The 26,474-nt window shown below is 47.4% G+C and overlaps 1 protein-coding gene across 5 annotated transcripts in view; it reads right to left on the minus strand.

Moving 5' to 3' along the window:
* Positions 1-26,474, minus strand: part of ZBTB20 (zinc finger and BTB domain containing 20) — a 2,236,857-nt gene that overhangs the window by 880,792 nt on the left and 1,329,591 nt on the right. The gene's annotated exons all lie outside the window — the stretch shown is intronic.

Raw genomic sequence — 26,474 nt, forward strand, 5'->3', positions numbered from 1 at the left:
GGGGCTGCCCCGGATGGATCGGCGGGCACCGATCTCCGAGACCTGCTGGTTTCCATGGAAAAGGGAATACAAGACAGTATAGCGTCCATTGGCACCAAAATTGACGCCCTGTCATATTGAATGGATCGCATGTCGGAACGTGTTGACAAGCATGCTGAACGTCTCGACATGGCGGAAAGACGGCTGACGGAGGCGGAGGAGGCGCAGTCGGAGTGGGACAAAGACCGAAAGCAGTTTGGCAGACTTCTACAGGTGATCCAAGACAAGTCAGAAGATTTGGAGGCGAGGTCACGGAGATCCAACATTCGTATCACGGGAGTGGCGGAGACCACTCAGACCGGTAAAATGGAGCTCTTCGTTGAGAAACTCTTGAAGGTGCTGCTTGGAGAGGATGTCTTTTCACCCATGTTCATTGTTGAGAGGGCCCATCGCACCCTGGGTCCTAAACCTAAGCCAGGCGCACTCCCCCGCCCCATAATAGCGAAACTTCAGAATTATCGAGATAGGGACACGGCGCTTCGCTTGGCCAGGGACAAAGGCAAGCTGCAGTACGAGGGCATGGACATCTCTCTGTACCCGGATTTCACCGCTAAAGTACAGGAGGAAAGGAGGCAATTCGCTCCTTACAAAAAGCAGCTGCGTGAACTGGGTTTGGACTACGCCATGATGTATCCCGCAAAGCTCCGGATCAACAAGCAGGGGCATTCCCACTTCTTTACGGACCCTAGGGAACTCCAGAAGTCTTTGAAGGAATGGTCCAGAGAGCGTAGGGACGGACAGAGGAACCGCTGCGACAACGCTAATGTTGCCTCGCAAATGGATGAGCAAGACTGAACATGCAGTGACAGTGTGCCTTGAGCGAGACTCTGTTAAGCTTGGAACATTCCCTTCTGGTGGGCTCACGCTGCACTGGGGGCGGTGTGCGGTGGCTTTGACCTGTATTAGCGGCTCCCACTGGACCATGTGCTGGAGGAGCCCAGTGGGCACACTGGTGGGTGAAAATGTGCTGCATTATCTCTGTGTTTGGGATAGCTGGGAGGAATCCTTGCCCTGGGCTGATGCTCCGTGTCGATGATCGCATTACATGTTAGGGTGGCTGGAGAGGCAGGGGACGCCGGGGAGCCCTGGGACATGGGGGGGGGTGAGGTAGATCATACCTTTGGACTTGTTGATCGGGGTCATGCTTATGGCACGGAACTACCGACTGGGGCCAGGCAAAGGGGCGCGCTAGCTTTGTGGTGTTGTGCAGAAGGGGAACTGATTCTGACTGGCAACGTCCGCCCCGGCGCTTTTGGCTGTAAGGCTCCGATGTGAGCCAGTTAAAGGGCTGATTTGAGTCCGTTATTTCTGGGATGAAGGGGGGTGGTTATGGGCTCTGTCTGACCTGGTTGGGGGTGGTCGGCTGTGGGTGGGCTGGGGGTTGGTTGGCCGGGTTGGGGGAGGCCTACTTTATGCGGGGGGAGCTATGTTGGGGAATGTAATTGCTGTTCAGATTGTGGGGTTTTGAAATTAATGCCAAGCAATGTGTTGCCTGATGATAAGACAAGTTTGAGAGCATGCCATGACAGAATTGCTATCAGCGACCTATGGTGTTCACCGCTGGGATGACTAGCGCTAATGGAGGAAGCACCACACACACCCCGCTGGAATTAAAGATGTTGATGTGGAATGTGCGAGGGCTCAATGATTACCGTAAATTACGTAAGGTTCTAAGCTACTTGCACAGACATCATGTTGACCTAGCTCTCCTCCAGGAGACATACTTCCCACTCACTAGCAGGATGTTGCAGGCCAGGGGGCTCGGGGGACATATTGTGGCGGCAGGTTTCACGACACACTCCAGAGGCGTGCTTACCTGGGTCAGCCCTACCTCCCAACTAAAGCTAGTTCCACTGGTATCTGACCCGGAGGGTCGGTTTGTTATAGCTAGGTGTGTGGGTAGGGGCCTAGATCTGTTGGTGGTTAATGTCTACGGACCAAATTATGATAGCCCTGACTTCTACACAAATCTATCGGCACAATGCAGAACACACGCTACCACTAGAGTACTGTGGGGAGGTGACTTTAACTTCGTATTTGACCCTGCCCTGGATAGGTCTTCGGGGCCTGCTCGGAGGCCTGTGGCCTCGGCCGCACACATGAAGGCGGAATTAATTAAATTGGACCTGGTGGATGTGTGAAGAAGTAAGCACCCCACGAAAGGTAGCTTCACTCACTACTCTGCATTCCACAATATACACACCAGAATCGATTACTGGCTAGTATCACAGGCTATGATAGATAGCGTTCGGAGATGCGAGGTGCTCCCCCGTACTCTCTTGGACCACTCCCCCATACTGCTGCACCTAGTGACCCAAAGGAGGACTATCCCCCCCTTTACCTGGAGGTTCCCCCCTTATTCCCTGCTGGATGATGCTTTCCGGGGCGAACTGGCGGACGATATTGATACTTTTTTTAAACAAACCTGGGGACTGTAGACAGCTTTCAGACTATATGGGACACGTTTAAGGCCTACATAAGGGGCATGGCGATGTCCAAACACTCGAATGTGCTTAGGTCTATTAGACGGGATTTGACAACACTGGAATCCCAACTGTCTGACTTGGAGGGACAACAATTGGGTGATCCTGGGTCTACCACTGATTCCCAACTTAAACTCCTGCTGAGCTAGCCGACAGGGAGGTACTACACATGGGCAAATACGCGACGGCACGAACTTACGGGGAGGGGGATAGACCGGGGGCACTTCTAGCTAGAATTGTACGCGGTACCAGAAGACCTCTTGTGGTGGACGAACTACACACACCAGAGGGAGAGGTAATCTCGGACGAGGAGGAGATCCTTCAAACATTTCGGCAGTACTATGCCGAGCTGTACAAGTCCAGATCACTGCGAGTTGAAGAAGAGATAGATGACTACCTCGAACATATGGCTATGCCATTTTTACCGGACTCAGACAGAGAATTCTTGATGTCCCCCATACAGGAGGACGAGATACTGGAGGCATTGACGAGCATGCGATCAGGTAGCGCACCGGGCTCTGACGGACTGACAGTGGGCTTTTATAAGTCGTTTAAAGACAAGCTGGTCCCGCACCTGATCACCCTCTTCGACGATATTTGCGAGGAGGGTACTATGCCCCTCTCAATGAGGGAGGCCCTGCTCGTCACCATTTTAAAGCCAGGGAAACCCCCGGAGTCCTGCAGTTCATACAGGCCGCTCTCCCTGTTAAATGTGGACACAAAACTCTTTGCTAAAGTGCTGGCCAGCCGCTTGGCGCTATTGGTGCCGGACCTGGTAGCCCCTGAACAGGCAGGCTTTGTCCCCAATAGGAACCTGACATATAATATTCGGACAGTGCTAGGGACAATGCAGCACGTGTGTCAGGAAAACACTGCCTTAGCAGTTTTCCTGGATATGGGAAAGGCCTTTGACTCTGTGGAGTGGCCTTTCATGATCAGAGTTCTTAGGAAACTGGGCCTGGGAGAGCCGTTCTTACAGATGCTGGGAGCCCTGTACTACCAGCCCACGGCAAGGCTGAAGATAGGGAATAGAGTGGCGGACCCGTTTGACATCAGCAGGGGTACAAGGCAGGGGTGCCCTCTTCCGCCCCTTCTATATGCACTGGTTGCGGAGCCACTGGCTTGTGCTATTAGAGAATATCACAGCCTGGAAGGTATCAGCTTTCCTACATATAAAATAGGCATCTCAACGTATGCTGATGATACACTTCTGTATGTCCGCGACCCAGAATCAAACCTTTCAGCCGTTCTGCCGGAGGTCGTGCGCTTTGGCGCTCTCTCCGGGCTGAAAGTGAACTGGGATAAATCAATTGCCTTCCCGCTGACGCCCGTGACGCAGCCCTTTGACATGGAGTACCCCTTGAAATGGACCACTGATTCTGTCAGATACCTAGGCATACAACTGCACACTGACCGAGATGTTTTAGTCAGGGACAATTATGGCGTAGCGTACACTAAACTTGTAGAGGATGTGGATACATGGTGTAAACTTCCGCTATCCCTCATGGGCAGAATAGCTATCATGAAAATGATAGTACTGCTGAGGTTCCTATTCCTCTTTAACAATATTCCAGTAGTCCTGTCGAAGACTTTCTTCAAACAACTTACGCAAGTGCTTATCAGGCTGGCGTGGGGGGGCAAACAACCTAGAGTTCAATGGGCGACTCTGATGCTCCCTTGTGAAATGGGGGGCCTGGGGGCTCCTGATATGGAAAGGTACTACCGTATTGCGCAAGCGTCCCATTTACACTCGTGGATTCATGGGGACCCGCGCATACCACATGTGACGTTGGAGCGCCTGTTTGCAGAGCCTCCCCCCCTTCCGGCCACCGTCTGTCTTCCGGAGGACCGCTCCATTGGCCAATTGGACTCCCTCAAGTCTACCAATCACGCATGGCATGCATTAACCCGTGCGCGTGGCTGTCAATTCTTGTATTCGCCGCAAATGCAGATTGACTGGGTGTTGTGGCTGGACCCACTTAGGGAAAAGGGAGTTACGGAGGCGCTTCGTGCGCTGGGGCTCACGAAAATGGAGGATCTGTTTGCGGCAGGGGTCTTGAAGACATGGGATCAGCTCCTCCCCATTCCTTCGGGAACTACACTATTGCAGCGGTTCCAGTTCCATAGACTCCGGTCTGCGTTCAAGGAAGTATTGGGCCCTGAAATGGAGGAACCCTCGGAGGTCCCTGAGCTCACCTATGTTTTTAAAAACAAGTCTCCCAGTAAACTAATCTCTAACCTAAACAGGTTGGGTGTTGCACACTAGCAGATCCAGCACCCCAAGGCTAGAGAGGCGTGGCAAAGAGATTTGCAGTCACCGATTGATGACGACATGTGGAAGTATCGCTGCTCCAGTACACAAAGACTTTCTCTTAACGGAAGGCATAGACTGGTGCACTTTAAGTTTCTTCAGCGGGTATACTATACTACAGAGAGGCTTCACCGGTACGGACTGAGGCAGTCGGCGGAGTGTGAACGATGCCACACGCCGGTTGCAGACTTTATCCACATGGCATGGTACTGCCCAGGCATCCAGAAATTCTGGGCGGAGGTTTTCTCGGAGCTCAATGCGATCATGGGCTCGGAGCTGACTTATGGTCCTGAGCTGGCTCTGCTGGGGTATTCTAAGCCTCTCCCTGCGTCTCCTCGTCGACTAGTTGATATGGCCTTATTGATTGCTAGGAGGGTGGTGGCCCAGTGCTGGATGAGGGGGCCTCTCCCCACCATGAAGAGATGGGCGGGTGACTTACTCTACTGCTGCACTCAGTCAGAACTTTATAGTGAGCTGCTCCCCCCTAGAAGTAGGCCTAATAACTTTTGGGGTCTCTACCAGGCAACGTGCAGCAGGGTGTGGAGGAGAACTCAGATGGTGCCGAGGCGCTGGACCTCCCGGAATCCCCGGAGGGTCAGGTGGTGCAGTTGACATAGTAATCATCGGGGGGGCTGCGGGAGAGGGGCGTGCGGGGATTAGTAATAGAATGAGCAGGGTCCTGTCCGGGTGGCTTGGGGTGGGTTGAAGGGTTCCCAGGGTACTGACTGTAGGTAGTGAAATATTAGCACACTGTCACCTCCGATAGGAGTATGCTACCAGGAACATTATTGCAGGCACACGGGGGAGGGTGAGGGTTGGTTGGGGTAGTTAGTTTCTGGACTCTTTTCGTATTCCTAAGGCCTTAGACACAAGCGAACACCAGATGCTTGCAAGCGCTTGTGGTCCAATATACTCTGCTGATTGGTTGTGACTAAACAATGTTAACTTTGACGGATTGCTGCCTTGTACGCCGCCGGGCCCCCGGGATGCCGGCTAAATGGCTGTGTCCAACATAACTAAGCTAAGCGATCCAGATGCACTGTTATGACTGACCATGTGTAAGTATGTGTTGTGCAAGCAAGCTGTGTTTCATAAAGAATAACGGTCTTTATTATTAAAAAACAGAAAGGGAATGGTTCAGAGTTTTCTCCCTGCTCAAGCAAAGGAACCTCGCAGGACTAGGGACACACATAAACCAGCTGAGCAGTCGAGGGGCCCGAGAGCGTAGCCGAAAAAGAATGGACTATTTACGTGAAGCAGCTATATATAATCATACCCACTAACATGGCCAGTACAGAGGGGACCAGCCGAAGCGAAAGGACGAGCCGGGCTAGCCAGTGCAAAGCCAGGCAACATGACTCTCAGCGCAGGCAACTCACCAATGGAAGCTAGATCACAGACGGCAGCATACGGTACTCAAGTTGTATGGACAAACCCGCAAATGGTCATTAAGACTATTCAAAATATGAAGTACGACGGGCGCCAGGGCCCAACGGGATCCCAGCTCCGGTTTTCACATTGGCACCCGAATTCTAGGCAGCAATTCTAACTCCACTCTTTAACCACACCTTCTTAACAGCTACAACCCCAGATTCTTGGAAGGGCTCAATATTTGTACCGATTTTCAAAAAAGAGGATCGACTCAAGCCATCTAACTACAGGCTTATAGCAGTGCTTGACTTGGAAGCAAAGGAATATGCCTGTCTTCTACTGAAGGATTTGGAGAAGTGGGCCAATGAGAAAAGCATAATACCCTTTTACCAGAATGGCTTTAGGTCACAGTCATCAACTTTGGACAACATACTGGCACTGACTTATTTATCATCTCAGGCAACCCTTAAGAATCACCCAGCACTTTTCTGCTGTTTAGTTGATTATAGTAAAACCTTTGATAAAGTAGTCCGCAAATGATTATGGTGGAAGCTAGAAAATTGGGGCATTCCACCAAAACTGTTGAAGGCAATCAGATCACTTTACGAAGATACTTGGGTGCTGGTTAAAACCAGCGGCCGCACAGTGTCCCCTAAAATACAAACGGAAAACGGGTTGAAGCAAGGATGCGTGCTGGTCCCCATTCTGTTCAATCTATACACAACAGACCTGGGGGACGCCCTAAAAGGAGCTAGCCTAGTAGTTCCTAGGCTCGGAAAATTGACGTTGCCGATGCTACAATACGCCGACGACACAGCTATGCTCAATCATACAAGGGTGGGCCTACAAAGAGCCCTAAATGCATTAAACAGTTTTAACAACATAAGCTACTTAACAATCAATCAAGGAAAGACCGAGGTGGTCATTTTTGGAACATTTCATTGGAAGAAGAACATACAATGGCTTATGGGCAATCTATAAATCAACACAGTGGATGCATATAATTATTTAGGAGCTTGGCTGATGGAGCGGGCCAAGGAGAAGGCCCACCTGAAACAACTGAGCTCCAAGGCCACAAAGGTTACAAACCTACTAAAACAATTAGGCCATCATCTGTTTAGCCCATCAGCTGGTCCAATATTAACGGTCCTAAAAGCTAAATTATTACCAGCAATTAGCTACGGCCACCTGGCCTTCCCTGGGTTATTGGATGCCGCCCTTAACTCAGCCCAAGTAAAAGCATATAAAGCTGTGCTCCATATTCCTAGGTCAGCCAGGAACGCAAGGCTAAGACTGGCGATAGGCCTAGCAAGGCCAGATCTGACATGCCAGGGGGAGATTATAAAGTCATATTTAAGGACACTGAGGGCCCCGGTCCACTCCTTGAAATATCACTTGAGAATTATCTTTGAGGGATGTTTTTTTTTTTTATCTTAGGAATTTTGTATAGCTCTTGCTAGACCCAAGGGTATCAGAGCGCTTCACATCAAATACAATAAAGTGTAAACATATGATACAGGAGGAGGTGGAGGGAAGGGAGCAAGAATATGGGTGAGGTGGCAGAGGAGAGGAGGGTGCAAGCCATGTCTGATGATCATCTGAGCGCATTAGATAATTAAACCGTTTATGTACAAAATAACAACAAAAAAAGTTTTCTTGATCCGAGTCATTGTTGTCCGTCTCGAAATTTGGGTAAGACGGAGTGTTGGCTAGGGAGCTACCTGGGCTCTGTCAGTCCGCTCAAGATTGGTCGAGGAAGAGGATTTTGAGTAGGCCTGGCACATTAACCTAGGAAAAGCGCTTAAAATACTGAAGATCAAGGAAGACAGCATACCACGGCCGGACATCACCATGAACACTTGGAAAAGATCCATAAACCAGCAAGTTCTCGTAACCTACCTTGATCTGGACATAAAATCTCTCAGTTCAAGCGCCCGCCTAGATCTACTGAATAACTCCTACAAAGCAGGCAAGGCACAACCTTACCTAAGTAAGGCTCTTACTCATTGGTCCGAAGCAAAATACTCTACATGAGGCTAACCGCACTAGGAATTGCCGACTTCAACTCCGCATGGGCCCGCAAGGGGGAATCTACAAACTGCAGACTATGCCCCTACATGAGGGAATTCTGGCTGCAGCTCCTATGTTGCTGCCCGCACATCAACAACGATCGCTTGCGACTCATGCATCCAATCTGCATTACGAAAAGAATAGAGACCTGCAGCCAAGCGTCAGCATTGTGCCTATCCACCACCGACACAACAACACTAGCAAGACTGTCAAAATGTATCCATCAAATCAGGATCGCCCTAAAAGCCGCTAACGAAAGCAACAAGACTTTGGCGAAGGGCACCGCAAATCTGGTGGAGGCAAGCTCTCAGCGGTCCCAAACATCCCTATCCTGTCAATCTAATGATAGGCGCTAACATCAGCGAGGGCCAAAAGGAATGTAAGAGGCGACGTCCATTATCTTGTATAGCGGTTTATCCAGCGAGGCTCAAAGGGGACTTCATGAAAGCGCGCTAGGCCACATGGCACTGACTATAATTCCCAGGGAGGAACGATTGTGTCAGCACAGGGGTGGGGGGCTCAATTTTATGTAAGAAAAACAGATGTTTTTAGATCATGGTTTTAGCCTTCATACGCTAATTGTTTTTACTATAATGATTTTAATTAATTGAAAAGTTAATAAATAAATACAAATGCAATTAGGAGTAATATGAAAATTCACAAAGTGAATCTTGGAGTGAGAAAGTGCCATGAAGGTAAATGACAAACTGTGTTTTAGGAAAAGTATCCAAAAATTTATATTTCACTAATCGATAACATGTTTTCAATGTTTTGGTTCAAAATAATCAAGAAATTATATAAATAAATCTTGACCAATTCTCTCAGTACAATTAACACATTTGCTACCTAAATCAAAAACCATGGAAAAGAAGTGAGCGATGACCAGAGGATGTGAGAGAGAAACAGAAACAAGGATGACAGAGATTTCCCTACTCACACCAGGACTATTTATTACAAAATATCAAAGGGTACAATATAGAAATTGCAATGTGAAGATGCATAAAGTCATCGCCATGACGGCATTCAGTAGTAGGGCAATACAGAGTAATAGGCAAAGTCAAGGAATATTCTAAGTCTCAGTGAGCAGCAAATCAATAAGAAATCAGACAGCATTCCAAATAGCATTGGAAAGCTCTCTGGCCAACCCCCAAATTTGAGGGTTTGTATAGGAAATCTTCTCATAGGATATAGTGAAAACCGCAGATTCATTATGGTGAGCAAAAGAATACAATTCCAGTAATTTAGAGCACAGAACACTAGAGCGTCATACTGCCTTACCACCTAAACCTAAGAACTACCCCACCACAAGAATGCTGATTCAGTCCACTCTATGCTATAGGCATCTGGGTTTGGTAGCACAAACTAGTTACAAAAATAACATGAATGAATGTAATATCGCATGAAGGTGGAAGAAACCTTGAGACAGATATAATACTGAGCCCAAATTAGAAAATATCTGAGAACCAAGCTCTTCAATAAATGCTTTGCCGACTGAGCCAACTGTACTGATCCCACCAGAAACAAAACATACAAAAACAACCAACAACCCAGCTGCTACATGAACAACGTCAGTGAGCCCAAACGACACAGCACATAAGTTGGGAGAAAATGGAAACTCGATAATAACACCACCGCAGGATCCACATACAAAGCCACACTCAACCACCAAGAACTACAGCAAAGAAAATTGCCCTAACTCTCAGACTCAACTCCAGCTCCAACAATGGCAAAGAACTCTTCACCACAGTCAAGGAGTTCTCCTAATCTGCAGCTGCCAACAATGACAGCATCTCATCCCAAGCCCTCTGCAATGCTTCCCAAACTTTTTGAACAGAAGATTTCCAAGATCTACTACATATTCGATCCACAGCAAATAGATAAGTATTCCACCGACCAGCCAGAAACCTCCTTCATCATCAAACAGCAGCTAAACAATTAGGAGCCACATGCATTAAGCATTTTTGCGGTTGGAAACGGACGATTGGTCTGTTTCTGACCGCAAAAATGCTTTTACATATGTATGAAACACAAATTGCAATTCAGTATTTGGAAGAGGAGTGTTTAGGGCGTCCCTTCCAAATACCGAATGGGATGTATTAATGTTTTGCGACCAAATTATGGTCGCAAAACATTTATATTTTACCGACTCCTTGAAGGAGGTGGTAACCCATTCGCAAATGGGAAACAGTCCCTGGGGTCCTCTTCCCCTTTTAGAATGGAAAACATTTTTATAAGAGCAGGCAGTGGTCCCACAGACCACTGCCAACTCTTAAAAAATTAAACTGCAATGTTAAATTTGTTCTTTTTAAATGTATCCCATTTTCCTTTAAGCAAAACGGGCTGCATTTGAAAACAAAAAATACTGCTTTATTTAAAAGCAATCACAGACATGGTGGTCTGTTGACCTCGGCAGGCCACCATACCTGTGATGGTGTGGATTCCTAATGGCTCGCTAATTGCGACCTACCTCATTAATATGCATGAGGAAGGTCTATTTGCGGCCCATTAATAATCGCTAATGAAACTGAAAAGAGTTTCATACATTAGGATTAGCGATTACCTAATTGCAATTTGGAGAAAATCGCAATTAGGTTATCGCTACTTGTAATAATGATACATGTGGCACTAGAAGCCTTTCTCTTACAAAGAAACCACAACCCTGATGAATACCATCCACTCAGCAGTACCCTCATACTCATGCCCCCACTTAATATACAGCCTTCAAAGAACCATCATACCTCTGTGCTCACTGTAATCATCGACACCTCCGTAACCACTGCCAACTGCCCGTCTTGCTGGAAAAATTAGGAAGTCAACACCATATTGAAAAAACAAACAGTGGGTTCCAACACCCTCATCCGCTACAGACCCATCTCACTCCTGGTTTTTCCCGCTAAAATCATTGAGAAAGCCATCAATTCCCAATTTGCAGGCCACCTAGAACTCCACCTACTCTTAGACAGCTCTCAATCAGACTTTGGCACCAACCACAGCAAAAGACAGCCCTCATTTCGACCACTGATGAAATCAGAAGCATCCTGACCTCATTGTCGTCGACTTCTCTGCAGCTTTCAATACGGTCTCCCACAAGTCACTCATTAGAAAGCTTCTGCACTTGGGTATCTGCGGACCACCCCTCAAGTGGGTATCCTCCTTCTTCATAGACAGAACTTGATGAGTTAGACTTCCCCCCTACACCTCAGAACTCAAGATAATCATTTGTGGAGTCTCTCAAGGATCATCCCTCAGCCCAACACTCTTCAAAGTTTACATGACACCCCTTGCAGACATCGTCAGAGCCCTGGGCATCAACATATTATCCTATGACACACTGCTCATTGTCTCCTTTACTGACTCAACTAGCACTGCAAAAGCAAACTTCGCCACCCGCATGAGCAACGTCACTGCTTAGATGAAAACCAACTGCCTCCAGCTCAACACAGACAAAACGTAAATTCTAATCTTCAGTAACAACCACTCCACCTGGGATGCCTCTTGGAGCCCCTCCAAACTTGGCCCCCCAATGATACCTGCGGACCAGTCAAAGAACCTCAGAATCATCCTAGACACCAACCTCTCCAAGAGTAAACAGATGAACGCCGTCTCATAATGTTTCCACATCATGAGAATAGTACCCAAGATTTTGAATGGATCCTACTGCACACCAGGCGAATGGCCGGCCACCCAGGCTCCTATCACAACTTGATTACATAAACACCCTGAACATCGTAATCCCAGCCAGAACACCGCCGTCAGACTCATCCTGGACATCCTGCGAAATACACATCACTCTATATATACCTCAACAATCTCCACTAGCTCCCAGTCCAAGAAAGATGAAAGTTGAAGCTATTCACCCACGCGTACAAAGCTTTCCAAAACACTGATCCAGCATAGCTCATCCACCGCCTCAAGTTCTACCGACCCAGCATACACATTCATCTGCGTCCCAGGCAAAAGCACATCTCCCTCACATCAAGAAGACCAGATACCGAGGTCAGTTCTACTCATCCGTTACAGTCAAGACCTGGAACAACTTCCTGCTACACCTCAGAACTTCCCTCATGTACTTCTGTAGGGACCTCAAGACATGGTTCTTCCAGACAAAACAGACATGATATCATCCTCCCCCCTAGAGGCCTGTCCTACTCAGCACCTGGATACCTCACAGGTGACTAGCCGAGATCTACAAATTCATATAACATAGCACATAACATAGAATTTGGAAATAAACATAACTTTGCTTGACAGTGTGCAGCAGAAATATTAAACGGTAAATTTGCAAGATCAGACAATCATTCTGAACACAATGGCGTTGAGACCGAACTGAGGCCTAGTTAGCCTAAGGCAAGAAAAGGCACTTTAACAGATCATAGGAAAATCGTTTCAAAGGCAATAACATTCAATAAGTGTAGACATGCACTTTAGAGTGTAGATCCATATTCTGCACGTAAAAAAAAATCTCTGCAATGCTTAGATGTAAGCTATCAAATCCAAAGACGTACGCATTTCTTTTGTAAATCTAGCCTTGTTTACACAACGAAAGCTGCTTCTTTAAAGTAGAAAAGGAGTTGTTCCAGGTAGTTTATATTTCAGCTAAAGCAGTTTACCGTCCGTTTGCGGCAATTTTATTGGAAACACAAATTAGGAGAAACACAAAGCGCTCTTTGACAGCACTTTGTGAACACGCACGTTGGGTAGCACAATGAAGGAAAAGCTTATGGGACACGGGGAACAGAAATTATCTGTAAAATTATTCTTTAAAAAGATCCAACTTTTTCCCCAAAATGACACTCACTCTAAGCTTACTGGCTGAAGGAAACAGACAACACAGATATCACTATTTTAAGGTGCTATTAGAACTAATGTCACAATTACCCAACATACCCCATCCAAGAAGGAATACTCACTACTGCAGCTACCATTACAGCATACGCCCAAGCCAGCCATAGCACGCCACTAAATGTACACAAAGCACTGCGCAATATTGTTCTTAAAGCTGAGCTGCAATCTCCTAATTAAGGATTAATAGGAATAAAGCAAATAGGGCACTGGAAGCAGGCGACAGCAGCTCGCCAAGCACAGAAGAGACAGATTGCTGCAAAATTAAATTGAGGGTTTTACTGGGAAATAATTGTTGTCTATATATTACGAATAACCATCATAAAGCATGATTTCAAATTGAACACGGTGGCTGAAATTTAATCTCAAGCTTCTTCTGCCACTCATAAATGTTCATAAACGTCAAAAGACCCCCTCGATTGAATTACAGTCTGTGTGCGATGCGGGCCACGTGTATTAATCTGCATATGTAAGAATCCTCCTTTATTGTAATATGTGCACTCCACTTTTCATGGTTCGTCACGTACCTTGCAGGTTCCCTTCTACAAGAGAATGTCTGTCCTGAATATCATCCAATCTGAATCGCAGTCGGCAATTTTTCAAATCAAGTAAAAATTATGAGCGCTCCTAAGGTATAATGGAGGCTTCCTAATCCAGAAATCCAGAAAAAAATTGCAAGAGTGGATCAATGTTGCTGGGATGCACTAGCACCAGAGAGGGCACCTTTTTTATACTGTCAATTTGGGTAGATGAGAATTAACATGCCTGCTGCACAGATTGTGTTGTAATATTTAGAAGATTATAAACCACTTCATAGCCCTGACAAGACGCGGAAGTGCACTAGCTCTACACAATAGTAGACTGTGCTTGGTAGAGTGCTGAATTGCAGAGTGAACTAGGAAGCCTTACGTTGTTGTACGAGCTGAACAGAGAAATGTTTTCATGATGTTAGTCACTGCGTTTAAGCATTGTGTGCAGCTAGTAAAAGCCAGGAAACAACGAAATCGCTTTTACTTTAGTTAATTGTTGGGTCTTCCTGGGAGGGTGGGAAGCCCTTTTAGTGTCCTCTGTGTTGCTCTAGTTGTGTTGCTGCAATCGTGTAGCTGCGCCAATGTCTGGAGTGGGATGAAACAGTGTGAGATCTGGTTTTGTCTGCCATCCTTGAAAGGGGGTGGGGGTAGGTTCTGCTTCGGTGATGCAGGTGCACGACAGAGAAGTAACTCGCATGAATGCACTGTTTACCCTTGAAATGCACTATAAAGTCAACCTAGGAAAAAAGGAAAAGCAACCCACAGGAATGCAATGATTACAGGCTTATGCATATGTAGTTTCGCGACCTGGGAGGAGGCAGGGTTTTCGGTGTGCTTGGTCACTGACCTGATAGGACCTGGGTAAATGATGACACAGACACAGAGTTTATGGAGGTCTTGTGGCGATCTGCATTAGGGGGTCCTCCGGGACTCCCTGACCAAGCCTAGAAGTTCCCACTATGTTTTACTTTACCCCACGTGGCCCTGAGGTTTACTCAAACTTCCCCTGGCAGCGAGGGGTGTACATATAGAAACACTCTGTATAAATGAATGTATGGTCCGGCACTCCAGTTACGTCACTGGAGCAACACTACATTCCGACTCAAAAATATCAAAACTGGAAAAACACAGGCATATTGTGATACAGCACAAAAAGAGTAACTAATCCTTAGAAAATGCTGGCCAAACGGATATGTTGCACCATCATGCAGTGATGCTATCCAAAGGTCACCCGACCAACCAAACAGATCGAGTAAACCAACAACACTGGTGAGAGCAATACGGACTACAGTGCGTGTTCATACTTATCGACGGCATTACATGGTCCTTCAGCCTCTTCGAAGGCGCACAGCCCTTTTGCAGTTCGGTGGGCCTATGTCATCATTGTTCTGTACCCGTGATGCAGAACTTGGAAAAACACCACTTGACACTGTAGGAAGGAAACCATGTTTCCGGACTCGGACGTCATATGCTCCTCCAACAGGTGCTCATTGCCAGACAGGCCCTCGGAGGCCCTTGTGTCGTGGTGAAACTTCTTGAACGCAGACACATTCCTAGTGATCTCTTCAGTGCCCTGACCAGCAGTAATCTTTATGGCTGACACGTGAATGATGGTCCACGGGAACCTCTCGAAAGGTAGCCTACACTTGCTTCCCAGGAAAGGATCAGGCAGTCTTCAACTGCAAACGGGGGGAGCTTCGCATGCCTGCAGTGACTAGCTTTTTCATTGGTTGTTTTTACTCTCTCTTGTACCCGATGGTCATCACTGGAGGCAGGTGTCCACATGCTGTGATGGGGGATTGTGTCTCCGATTACTCCACCCATGGAACGGTGTCCCGGAGCTCGTCCTGTCTTGGGGTGTGGGGTTCAATGATAGTCAAGTAAGAAAGAGTAGATGGCAAGGTCAGGAGCTTGGAGACTGGCAGAGGCGATTTGGATGACCTTATTTACTGTACGCATAGACCTGTCCAGGGTGGGCTCCGGGTGCCACCAGTCTTCACCACCTGGGGCAAGAAGGCAGTCGTGAGCAGAACGAATGCTGTGCGCCTAGGACACACAGCCTCTTGCAGCAGATCAGGGTTGGACAGAGAGGAGGCAAATGTTGTTACAGCCACCATGCAGGCCGGGTGGGCTCCGGGTGCCACAAGTCAACACCGCACGGGGCAAGAAGCCAGTAGTGATCAGCTTAAACGATGTGCCCTTAGGACACACAGCCGCTTGCAGTACATCAGGGTTGGACAGCAAACCACCATCGTCGCCAGTGAAGTGTTGCAACTTGGGAAGAGGCAAGGTCTTTGTGTGTGCTTGGCCCCTGATCTGATAGGACCTGAATTAATGTTTTTTAGAGTGTTGCAATTAATTTATTCATCATAGAAAATCATCAGTTCCCAGAGCCATGACACGTTTCGACCAAATGGTCTTGATCCCATAATTTTTTTTTTTGTAGAATATTTTTATTGGCATTTTATTAATATGCAAGATACATACATCGTGAAAGATCATTGGAAGGCATACAGTACAGTTTCAACATGTCATTCAGTTCACAGGTGTTGTAACATTAGGTATGGACATGAATTATAACACATCAAACGTCCTTGTTTCTAGGGGCGGTGTGCTTATATAGCCCGTACAAACATATGTCGTTCCCTGTAAGACATAATGTTGCTCTTGTGCTGCCCTGCTGTGTCGGTGTTGGAGAACACTGCGTGTTGTGTTTTATTTCAATAGGGAACATAACTCTTCAACATGGGTAACTAGAACTGGGATTCAATGCATAGGAGATATCACATATTAGTGAGGGCCAATAGGCCAATTAGTTGGCGTCAGTCTCTAGTCTGTGGGGTGCAGGGTAGGGGGTGGGTGTATCTATATGGGATGTGCTGATTGCTTTTCCTATTCAGGCTGGAGGCCACGCATTTCTACATATCAATTGTCACGGTGTGGTGCTGTGCTCCCTCCGGGCGTGCCTCCTCTACTGGAGGTAGGGTGGACTGCGTGGGAGGTTCATCTGTTGCTTTCTGTTTGAAGCCATAGAGTAGTGTGGCCCATTGCATGGAAATGTGGAGTTTGCGAGTGCCTTGAATTTCTTCAGATCTAAGCACCTCCTCTTCCGAGACCCTCCACTTGCTATCCGCTCCCTTCCAAGCCGCAATCGGTGGCCCTTCCGGTGCTCTCCAATGCATGGCTATGTATCTCTTTGCTAATAGGATTGGTAGGAAGACAAAACGTGACTCCACTTTTTGGTGCTTTCAACGCTTGGCTCTGCCCAGCGCAGAGGCCTCCCATGTGTTGAGACCTGTAAGCCCTGTTATCTCTGGTAGGGTGGTGTGTATTGTGGTTCAGTAAGTGTGAAGTGCTGGGCAAACCCAAAACATATGGAGGAAGGAAGCGCCAGGCTCCGGGCATCTGAGGCAGGTGAAGTGTGTGTTGGGGTAATAGCGCTGGAGCATTTCTGGGGTCTGATATGTGCGGTGCAATATGTGGTATTGTATGTTTTTGAAATGATAGTTGTGGGACACCTTTTTTGGAAACTCAAGTGCACGTTCCATTCTTTATTGTGGAGGGGCCTTTGGAACTCTGCTTCCCATTTTACTCGGAGTGGGGTAAGAGTGGTCGCGCCAAGTGTCCGCACTGTTTGTACAGCCATGCCACTAAGTGTCAACCCAGACACATCTGCAAGATTGTATGTAAAACTGGGTGTGTGGGTGGTTGCGTGTCTATTGTGCGCCACATTCGGGGGCAATCTATCAATAGATGCCTATGTGTGAGAAATTGTCCATTTGGTAGGTCTGTATCGGCGGCGAGTTCAACGAACGTCTGCAGTTGCCTGTACGCAAATATGGCACCTGCTTCTCTGATTGCTTGCTCAGTCCACTTGCGTAATGCGCGCTCTGTGTAGTGAGTTTAGTCTCTAGGAAAGCCTACAAGTGGTTGGATGGGAAGTACATAGGGGCTATGCGGCTCATTTTGTGTATGCATTTTAGACATGCTTGTGCCACTGCTATCTGGAATGGGCCGTCTTGAATAGGCTCGGCACCTTGTAGCAGCATATGATGTATGGTTGGGACTGTAACCGGTCCTGCAATAGTGTGCGTTTCCGTCATTGCGTGCCCTGAGGTCCACGGTGGACCTCAGGGCACGCAATGACGGAAACGTACCCGGGCCGCTAGGAAGTATGCCTCAAAGGAGGGAGCACCCAGTCCTCCCTGGTCAATAGGCAGCTGTAGTTTGGCGAGAGCCATTCGTCTGCATCCTGTCCCCCAGATGAGGGTGACAAGGGGGGCATCCAGCTCTCAGAAGAAGGATCGGGGAGACCACTGGGAGATTGGTAAAGTAATATAGTAGCCGTGGGACCAGTATCATCTTGGCCACCGCAATTATCCCAATGGGAGACAGTGGGAGTTCCTTCCAGAAATTCACAGAGGAACGTACCCCGGCTAGTGCCCTACGATGGTTTTCCTCGTACACGTCTTTTGGCGTGTGGTATAGCCATACTCCTAGATAGCAAATTACTTTGGCGCTCCATGATATGTGTTGCCTGCCCATTAGCAGATGATGGGAGGGAGGTCACCTGAGAGTGGGTATATTGTGGACTTAGTCCAGTTGACCCTTAGACCTATCACCATTTTGAAGTCTCGAAGGGTATCAAATATAGGGGTGAGGTCTGATGTGATGTCACAGATGTAGATGAGCACATCATCTGTGTATAGTGACACCGTATGGACCGTGCCCGCAATTGGTATGCCCCATTCTTCTCCCTCCCTGCGGAGGCGGATCACGAGTGGCTCCATCGCCATCGCAAAAAGCAGAGGGAGAGCGGGCAGTCCCGCCTAGTGCCCCTGAATATTGGGAATGAAGACGACCGGCAGGGCCCCAGTTTTACACTGGAAGTCAGTCTAGTGTATAGGAGCTTAGTGTATGCGAACAGTCGAGGTCCCACTCCCATCTGCCGGAGGAGGTAGGGCCTACTCAGGGTATTGAAGGCCTTCTCAAGGGCCAAGACCAGGCACGCTACACGTGGGAAATGATTGCGAACCTTATCCTGGACATGAAAAAGGCATCTAATGTTGTAGGAGGTTTTTCTTCCTGGCACAAACCCACAATGATCCGGGTGTATCAGGGTTGGGAGGATTGTGGAGTATCTCTCTGCCAGTATTTTCCCGAATATTTTATAGTCTGCTGGCAACAGGGCTAGGATAGGATAGGATAGGATGTGCATTTGTAGAGCGCGAATTGCTGCCCGGAGGCGTCCAAGCGCTAGGAATACCTTGGATCCGCCCAGTGGCCCCGGAGGGGAGAGAATGGGGATTGGTTAGACTTAATGAAATAAGAAGGTTTTCAGCTGTTTGCGGAAGGCTGAGAGGTTGGGGTTAGCTCTGAGATGCAACGGAAGGGCGTTCCAGGCCCTGGCAGCATTATAGGAAAACGTCCTGCCTCCAGATCTGGATCTTTTAATTCTGGGGGCCATTGCAAGGAAGGTCTGGCTAGAGGGTAGGCTTCTGTTTGGCGTGTAGTGGGTAATTAGGTCCCGCGTAATCCTGGGACCAGTGTTCCAGAAGGACTGGTGTGCTATACACATGGCTTTGAACTGTAGGCCGGTATGATCCCACAAGGTGGGGGTCCCTATCCGGCTTTGGAAAGGAAACTATTACAGATTCACACATGGATTGTGGTAGTTCTCCCTCATCTAAAACCGACTGGTATAGCTTTACCAGCTGCGGTACCAATTATATAGAGAAGGTATGAAAAAACTCCAGCGGGAAGCCGTCCAGGCCGGGTGCTTTGCATGTAGCCAGCGCCTGTAGTGCCTGTGTGACGTCCAATGCTGTGATTTTCTCGTCTAACGTCCGCCGATCAGTCTGCATTATACTAGGCAGGGGGAGTGTGCTTAAAAATCGGTGGAGTGATTCCGAGGCTACTGTGGTGGGGGCAGCATATAGTTGTGTGTAGTGTTGCTCTAAGACGTCTAGGATGGAAGCTTGTGAATGTACCAAGGTTCTGACTGCATTGCGTATCGCGGTGATCGATGGGAGGGTAGTGTCTTGTTTCACCAGCCAGGCCAGTAGCGCACCTGCCCTATTACCCCCTTGTGCATCTTCGTTGGGTGCGCTCTAAAATTGTACCTACGGAGGTCTGCTAGCTCCTCTGCATATGTGGTTTAGTGCCTGTTACTTGGGTCGGTGTAGCTTTTCCTCTATCCGCTGCTTGCGTTAATGTGGCCAGTGAGTGCTGCTTTTCAGCTATTCTTTGTTCTAGGGTTTTCCGCACCCCTGAAATGTGTTGTATGCATGTGCCCTTAATCATCACTTTGAATTCGTTCCAATTATATGCGCATTCTCGCTGAAGTAATCCTGCATATCTGTCGCTTGAGTTTGTGTAAATACTGGCTCCTCTAGACATTCTTTGGGCAGCAGCCAAGTGGGGCCCGGGGGCCTGGGTGGTTGCCACGTTAAGGTGATCAGGTGAGAGTCATGGTCAGATATGACCCTACCTAGATATTCAGCCACCTGTATCCTTTTACCAGAAAATGATGAGGAAGCATAGGACTTGGAGTAATGAAGATTACCTGTAAGTAAATGAGGCATTCTAAAAGAGCCAACAAGACACTGAAATAAAAGAGGGGCTAAGTTTTGCAACCAAAAGTTGGCAACAAAAAAAACCACACAAAAATCAAACCAAAATAAATAAAGAGGGGAGTTCCTAAAAACAATTTCTGATTATGGTACCATGGAAATCATAGATATGGAGATTATAGAGATGGAAGCAATGACATGACATGACATGACATGAAGAAGACATTTGTATACCGCACGTACACCAGCGGTTTCTTGGCGCTTTGGGACTAACTGAGACTTAACAGCAGAGCATGAGGATATTAATCATAGGCCTGTGCAAACCGGATAGGAGCTGATGTGACGTAGGTCAGGCGAAAAGGAGTTCCACAGGCGAGGGGCTTGTGATGCAAACCTGAGGCTTCCAAGCCTTTTGCGCTTGAACTTGCAGGTGGAGAGAAGATTGAGTCCAGCAGACCGAAGCGTTCGGGAGGGGACATATCGGTGGAGCAGAGCACCTATGAAGGAAGGACCTTGGTTCGTAGGGGCTAGGTACGTGGTGCAGCCAACTTTAAAGAGACTGTGCTGGACTATTGGGAGCCAATGTAGGCTTTTCAGTAGCGGTTTTACAGAGCAGGACTTAGGTTGACAAAAGATCAGTCTGGCGGCCTGGTTTTGGGAGAGTTGGAGTTGGTGTTGGAGTTGGTGGGATTTGTACAGGGGAATCCCGATGTAGAGGGAATTCGCATAATCAATGCGAGACACTACTAGACCCAGTACGATGTGGACCAGGGCATCATGGGTAAGAAATCTGCTGATCTTCCTGATGCGGCGCAGGTGGAAAAAGCAAGCCGACATCACAGATTTAATTTGGTGAGTCATGGACAGATTGTTACTGATGGTAACTCCAAGACTCTTGACCGAGCTCGCTGAACGGGGGGCTACACCCAGCGTGGACGGCCAGAAGCTGGGATTCCATGGATTATTTGGGGGACCAGTGAGCACCAGCTCGGTCTTGTCTGGGTTGAGTTTCAACTGGTTAGCATTCATCCAGCTGTGGAATAACAGCATTGTGCTCTGGAAGTTTTCTATAGAGGACGGAGAGGAATCAATGTTGAAGATGAGCTGCATGTCATCTGCATAATTGAAAATGACCACCGGTTTCTCCCTAAGTTTGGCAATCAGCGGGAGGATGTAAAGATTGAATAGCAAAGGGGAGAGGTAAGAGCCCTGTGGGACCCCACAAGTAAGATCCTTCGGCTCAGACATAAAAGAGCCAAGTCGAACTGCTTGCTTACGATCTTGAAGAAATGAGGTAAGCCATCTGAGCGGTGTGCCCCTGATGCAGGCATTCTCGATCCGCTGAATAAGGATGGAATAATCAACGGTATTGAATGCTGCCGACAAATCAAGGAGCACCAGGGCCTGGGAGATGTTCTGATCCGCTCCCCTCCCGAGTTCATCGTGGACTGCTACCACAACCGATTCAGTGGAGTGCTGAGATCTGAATCCGGCCCGGTGCTGGTCAAGGCACCCAGAGTTTTCAATGAAGGAGCTCAGGCATCTGGCGACATGAGCCTCCAGCAGCTTACCCAGAAAAGAAAGCAGGGAGATCAGCCGAAAGTTACTGAGGATGGCCGGATCCGCCCCTGGTTTCTTCAGTATGGGTGTGACAATGGCAGATTTAAAAGAGCTGGGAACGGTACCCTGGCTGAGGGAGTTGTTAAGCAGGGGGCCTCAGGGAGGTCAAGGAAAACTTTCCGAGCAACATGGGCTGGGCAGCTGTCGGAAGGCGAGCCGGAGCGGACTCTGCAAAGGAGCGGGGTGAGTGTCTCGGCGGTTATAGGGGGAAAATTCAACAGTGAGAGAGGATTGATTGGGGGGCTGCCCATGTCGAATCATGGGTCGGGGCTCGGGATGCTTGCTTTGATAAGGTCGATCTTCTCAACAAAGTAGTTGTTGAGGGAGTCACAAAGAGTCTGGGAGAGTGGTGGGGGCAACGTGATCCGGTCAGGATTTGCTAACTCGTTGACGATCGTGAAGATCTCCCTCGATTTATTTGAAGAGCTAAGAATTTTCTGCGAAAAGTATTCAGTTTTAGCGCTAGAATGGCGGCCTTGTATTCTTCCAATGCCGACAAAAAGATAAACTTCTTATCAGGACAGTAGCGAGCCCTCCACTCGCGTTCTGATTGGCGTAGTGCAAGTTTCATATTGGAGAGGTCACTAGTGAACCAACGCTGAGTGTCATGGGGGCGTTTGGTCCTGAGTTTCCTTAGTGGGGCAAAGATATCCCGAGCGTCTGCCAGCCAGTTGTGAACATTCTCTGCCTGAGTGTTGATGGGCAGAGGAAGACCGTCCTCCCCAATCAGATGAGGGATCGTGGAGGCATTGAAAGACAGAGTAGAGGAAGGTCAACTCAGCCCCAATTATGAGTTGGTGGATGGTTACAGGGCCGTGTTGACACCATAGAGGGCATGGGGACCATAAACGAGATGGAGAAATGATCAAACCAAGCGCATGGGGAAATCTGGACATCAAGGATGTCCTGATTCGATGACCAAATTTGGTCAAGAATATGACCCTTAACGTGAGTAGGAGCGTGAATGAACTGGGAAAAATTGAGGCCGACTAGCAGGTCAGTTAACTCCCTGGAATGGGCACTTTCGTGCAGGGCATTGGGCCAGAAGTTAAAGTCCCCGTTTACAAGGATGCTGGCATGGTTAATTGCCAGTTCAGCTATCATGCTGCCAAAATGGTGCAGGAAGTTGGGTGACTGACCAGGGGGACGATAGAATAGGGCAAACGTAAGGGGAAGGGCTTCTAGCTCTAGTTTGAAGAGAGCATAGTCAACTGAGGGTATTGGGAGCATAGTGAACAACTTGGATTTAAGGGAGTGAGAAATGATGGCTGCCACCCCCCCTCCAGTTTTACCCTGGGAGCGGTTAGCCTGAAGGACATAGTAGCCATCAGGGACTGCTGCCAGTATGTTTGGGGAGGACTCTGCCGTGAGCCAAGTCTCCGTTAGTAAGAGTATATCCGGCCTGATGGTATCGAGGAAGTAGAAAACCTCTACCTGGTGCTTGGCCAGCGATCTCGTATTAAGGTACCAGATGGACAGACAGTCCCGTCTGGCACACGGCCTATCTGAGGGCAGAGTGATGGGTGGAGGGTCCGAGTCAGAGTCCTCAGAAGGTGGTACAGTAGTGGTCGGGGTGTAAGGGGAGGATTGCACTAGATTAGGGCGTATCGGATTGACTCGATCTATCATAGGCATAGGGGGGGGGGGGGGGGGGGGTGCTTTATCCCGTAATGCCAGCAGTTCCTGCACCAAGTGCACCCAGGTTGAAGCTTGACGGGCAGGGGGACTGGCCCTTGGTCCCAGCCGGGCGCGGACGGGCGCAGACGGCTTGCCTTAGGCGCGAGGCGCGCCCGCTGCGCGCGTCGTAGGATGCATCGGGATATAGGAAGAGAAGGGGGTCGGAGCGCTAGACCGCTCACCTCCTTCTACTGGAAGTGAAGAATCCCTAGCAGGTGTCGCGGCCAATGGGCTCCTTCCACATCAATCGAGCTTGCAATCAGCTCGCTGTGGAACAGGGTGTCCAGCGGCGCAGCCACACACACAATGGAGGAAGTGCGGGGAAACTTAGTTTTTAAAAACAACACACCCAGCTCTAGTCAGCTAAGGTGAGGATAAACACAGCAATTAAAAACTACACCCACAGCTCGTGGTCAGCTATGGCGAGGAAGTTGCAAAGATCCACAGTTAAAATTAAACACACAGCTATTAATCAGCTCTAATGATAATGGCACAGAGGTATACAGTTGGTATTTTACAAAGAAAAACGATTTCAATCACCGCCCAGCCGCAAGCAGCAGTGCGTTTCACAGGATCGGTTCACAGAAGAGCTGCATTATATCAAGGAAAGTTTCCAAAGGTGAAGCTTAACAAGAAACTAAACTTGAATACAGAAGGGAGCTTTTGATTCTTTTATGAAGTAATACAAACATTCTGGCTTTACAAGCTGATGCACAATAATAACTCTTGTACATACAAATCAAATTCTCAGGCCACTGGATACAGTGGATTAAAAGTCTGTGAAGTTCAGTGATGTATTTCAGGACTAATGCATCATGACTTCACTCTCCTTGGTGAATTTGCAATATCCCGGCTAGACTGCAGTTAAACCATATAGGGCCACATGCAGCAACAGAAAAATATTGACACTGATGTAGCAGAATTAGTTCAAGTAAAGAAAGCAAGAAAAGGTGATGTGCGGCCAAAAGGAGTAAAAAGACTGAAATACACTCCGAAACAAAAATCACCAGACATGATAATTGAAGTACCAGATCAGACTGAGCAAAGTGAGTCTGGAGAAGAATCAGTTCGTAAAACGAAAAGAATAAGAGTTCAGAACAAGAAATACACAGCTCCAGAAGGACATATCTAGTTTTGGAAGAAGATGAAAACACAGATCAGAGCAAAGAAAACGCTGGTACAGAACAAAGTGAAGGAAACGGTTTTGAACCACCTTAAAGAACAGTGAAAAATGAAGGTGCAGGAAATGTGAGAACTCATTAAAAGAATTGCAGTAAATCGTAGTTTTAAACATAGCTGTATTAATGCGTGCCTATGTAGTATCTTACTACTAATGTTGGTGTGGTTAACACTAATTGTTGTGTTGTGCCTGACATAATAGTAACTAATCACAACAAGCATTGTTAATGTTTTTAATATGTGCTGTAGAGCATTGTGAATGTTGTGCAGCATGTTTAAAAGTTATGTTATAATTAAAAAAGTGTTATAGGCATTTTTGTCACCTTACATATAACCTAGAAAACATTATATACAACTGAAGTTACCTAATAAAAACCAGAATTAACACTCAAAATGTGTTCTAGTTTTTGTTGTTTATGCAATGCTGTAAATGTTCCCTGCCTGTTCTAATGCTTTATTGTTATAATTTTTATTGTTAGGTGGGGGCAGTTCATCATAGTAACATAACATAACGTGTATTTGTAAAGCGCACTTTCATCCGCAAAGGGTCATCTTGACGCTGAATATCAGACGTCTACTGGTTACACACCTCAAGAGTACTCATTTTCCCGACCTCAGAAAGGATGAAAGGCTGAGTTAATTTTCTGGGATTTGGACCTGTGACCATGAGGTTGAACACAGTCCCCTGCAGTGAGCACAAATACATGTAAAACCCGGGAAACATGGTGTAAGTTGAGCAGTGTGCATGTGTGTATAGCACAGATTAAGTATAGAACACAGAATATGCACCACACATGGAGCACATGGCAATGTGTTGTAAAATATATGCACAGCAGAGTTCACAGTAGGGCTCTGTTGTGGCAATACATACTTAGAGCTTAGTGTACGCAAAGTGCGGGGTAGAAAGGGTGCATGTAAAACACAGGTAAGAGGGCGATAGATGTACAACACCGAGACCACAGAACAAGGCAGGCCACGAAACACAAGGTAGGTAGTAGTATATTGCATGTGTCCCAGTGCTGACAAAATGCTCAAGGACAATTTGCTGTGGCCAGCCCAGAACCGAGTTCCAACTAAAGAATACTTTTCTCTATTCTAGCATTGCTGCGGGGCAAGGCATTATATGCTAAAACACCTTCTATCGAGGTGTTCTGAGAGTGGAGTATAATTTACGGCTGAGAACATTTGATTTTTAAACTTGTATGTAAAGTTTGCATTATATCATACAAAGACTAAAGGGCATTTGAGAAATTAAGCCAAATTATGAACGAATCAATGTAGCTAGTTTGAAACCTAATTTGTGTTGGGAGGAAACAGTTACATGTAACTTCACTAGGCTTATAGTAAAGTGGAAAGATGAAAAATTATGTGGGAATGAATTGTCAGCAAGGAATATTAGGTAACAAGTGTAACAAAGATCTTCATGAAACCAATAAGGGGGATCTAGGAGCGTAAAGGGGATTTTGGTTAAGTATGGACAACAGGAAGGTGTTAAGAAGTCCTCAGACGATGGCAGAGGTACGGTAAAATGGTCTGATCCATGAAAGTGGAGGAAGTCTAGCATAACTCTTTGAAGGCAGAGAACTTGGATTGGAAAAAGTATCCATTTGCTTTTGATTAGAAGGGGGTATATGCTGAGCTATGTGATGCAGACTACGTGCCCACAGATAGACTTGAATGAGGTGCCAAGTGAGAATGTTGTGGATGTTTAATGAAGATGGATTTGATGGTAGAAGTATAGGTTTTGATGGTTATATTGTAAGCACAAGAAGCGGTATGA

The sequence above is a fragment of the Lissotriton vulgaris genome, chromosome 8, assembly GCF_964263255.1.
Source record: "Lissotriton vulgaris chromosome 8, aLisVul1.2, whole genome shotgun sequence".
Lineage (NCBI taxonomy): Eukaryota > Metazoa > Chordata > Amphibia > Caudata > Salamandridae > Lissotriton > Lissotriton vulgaris.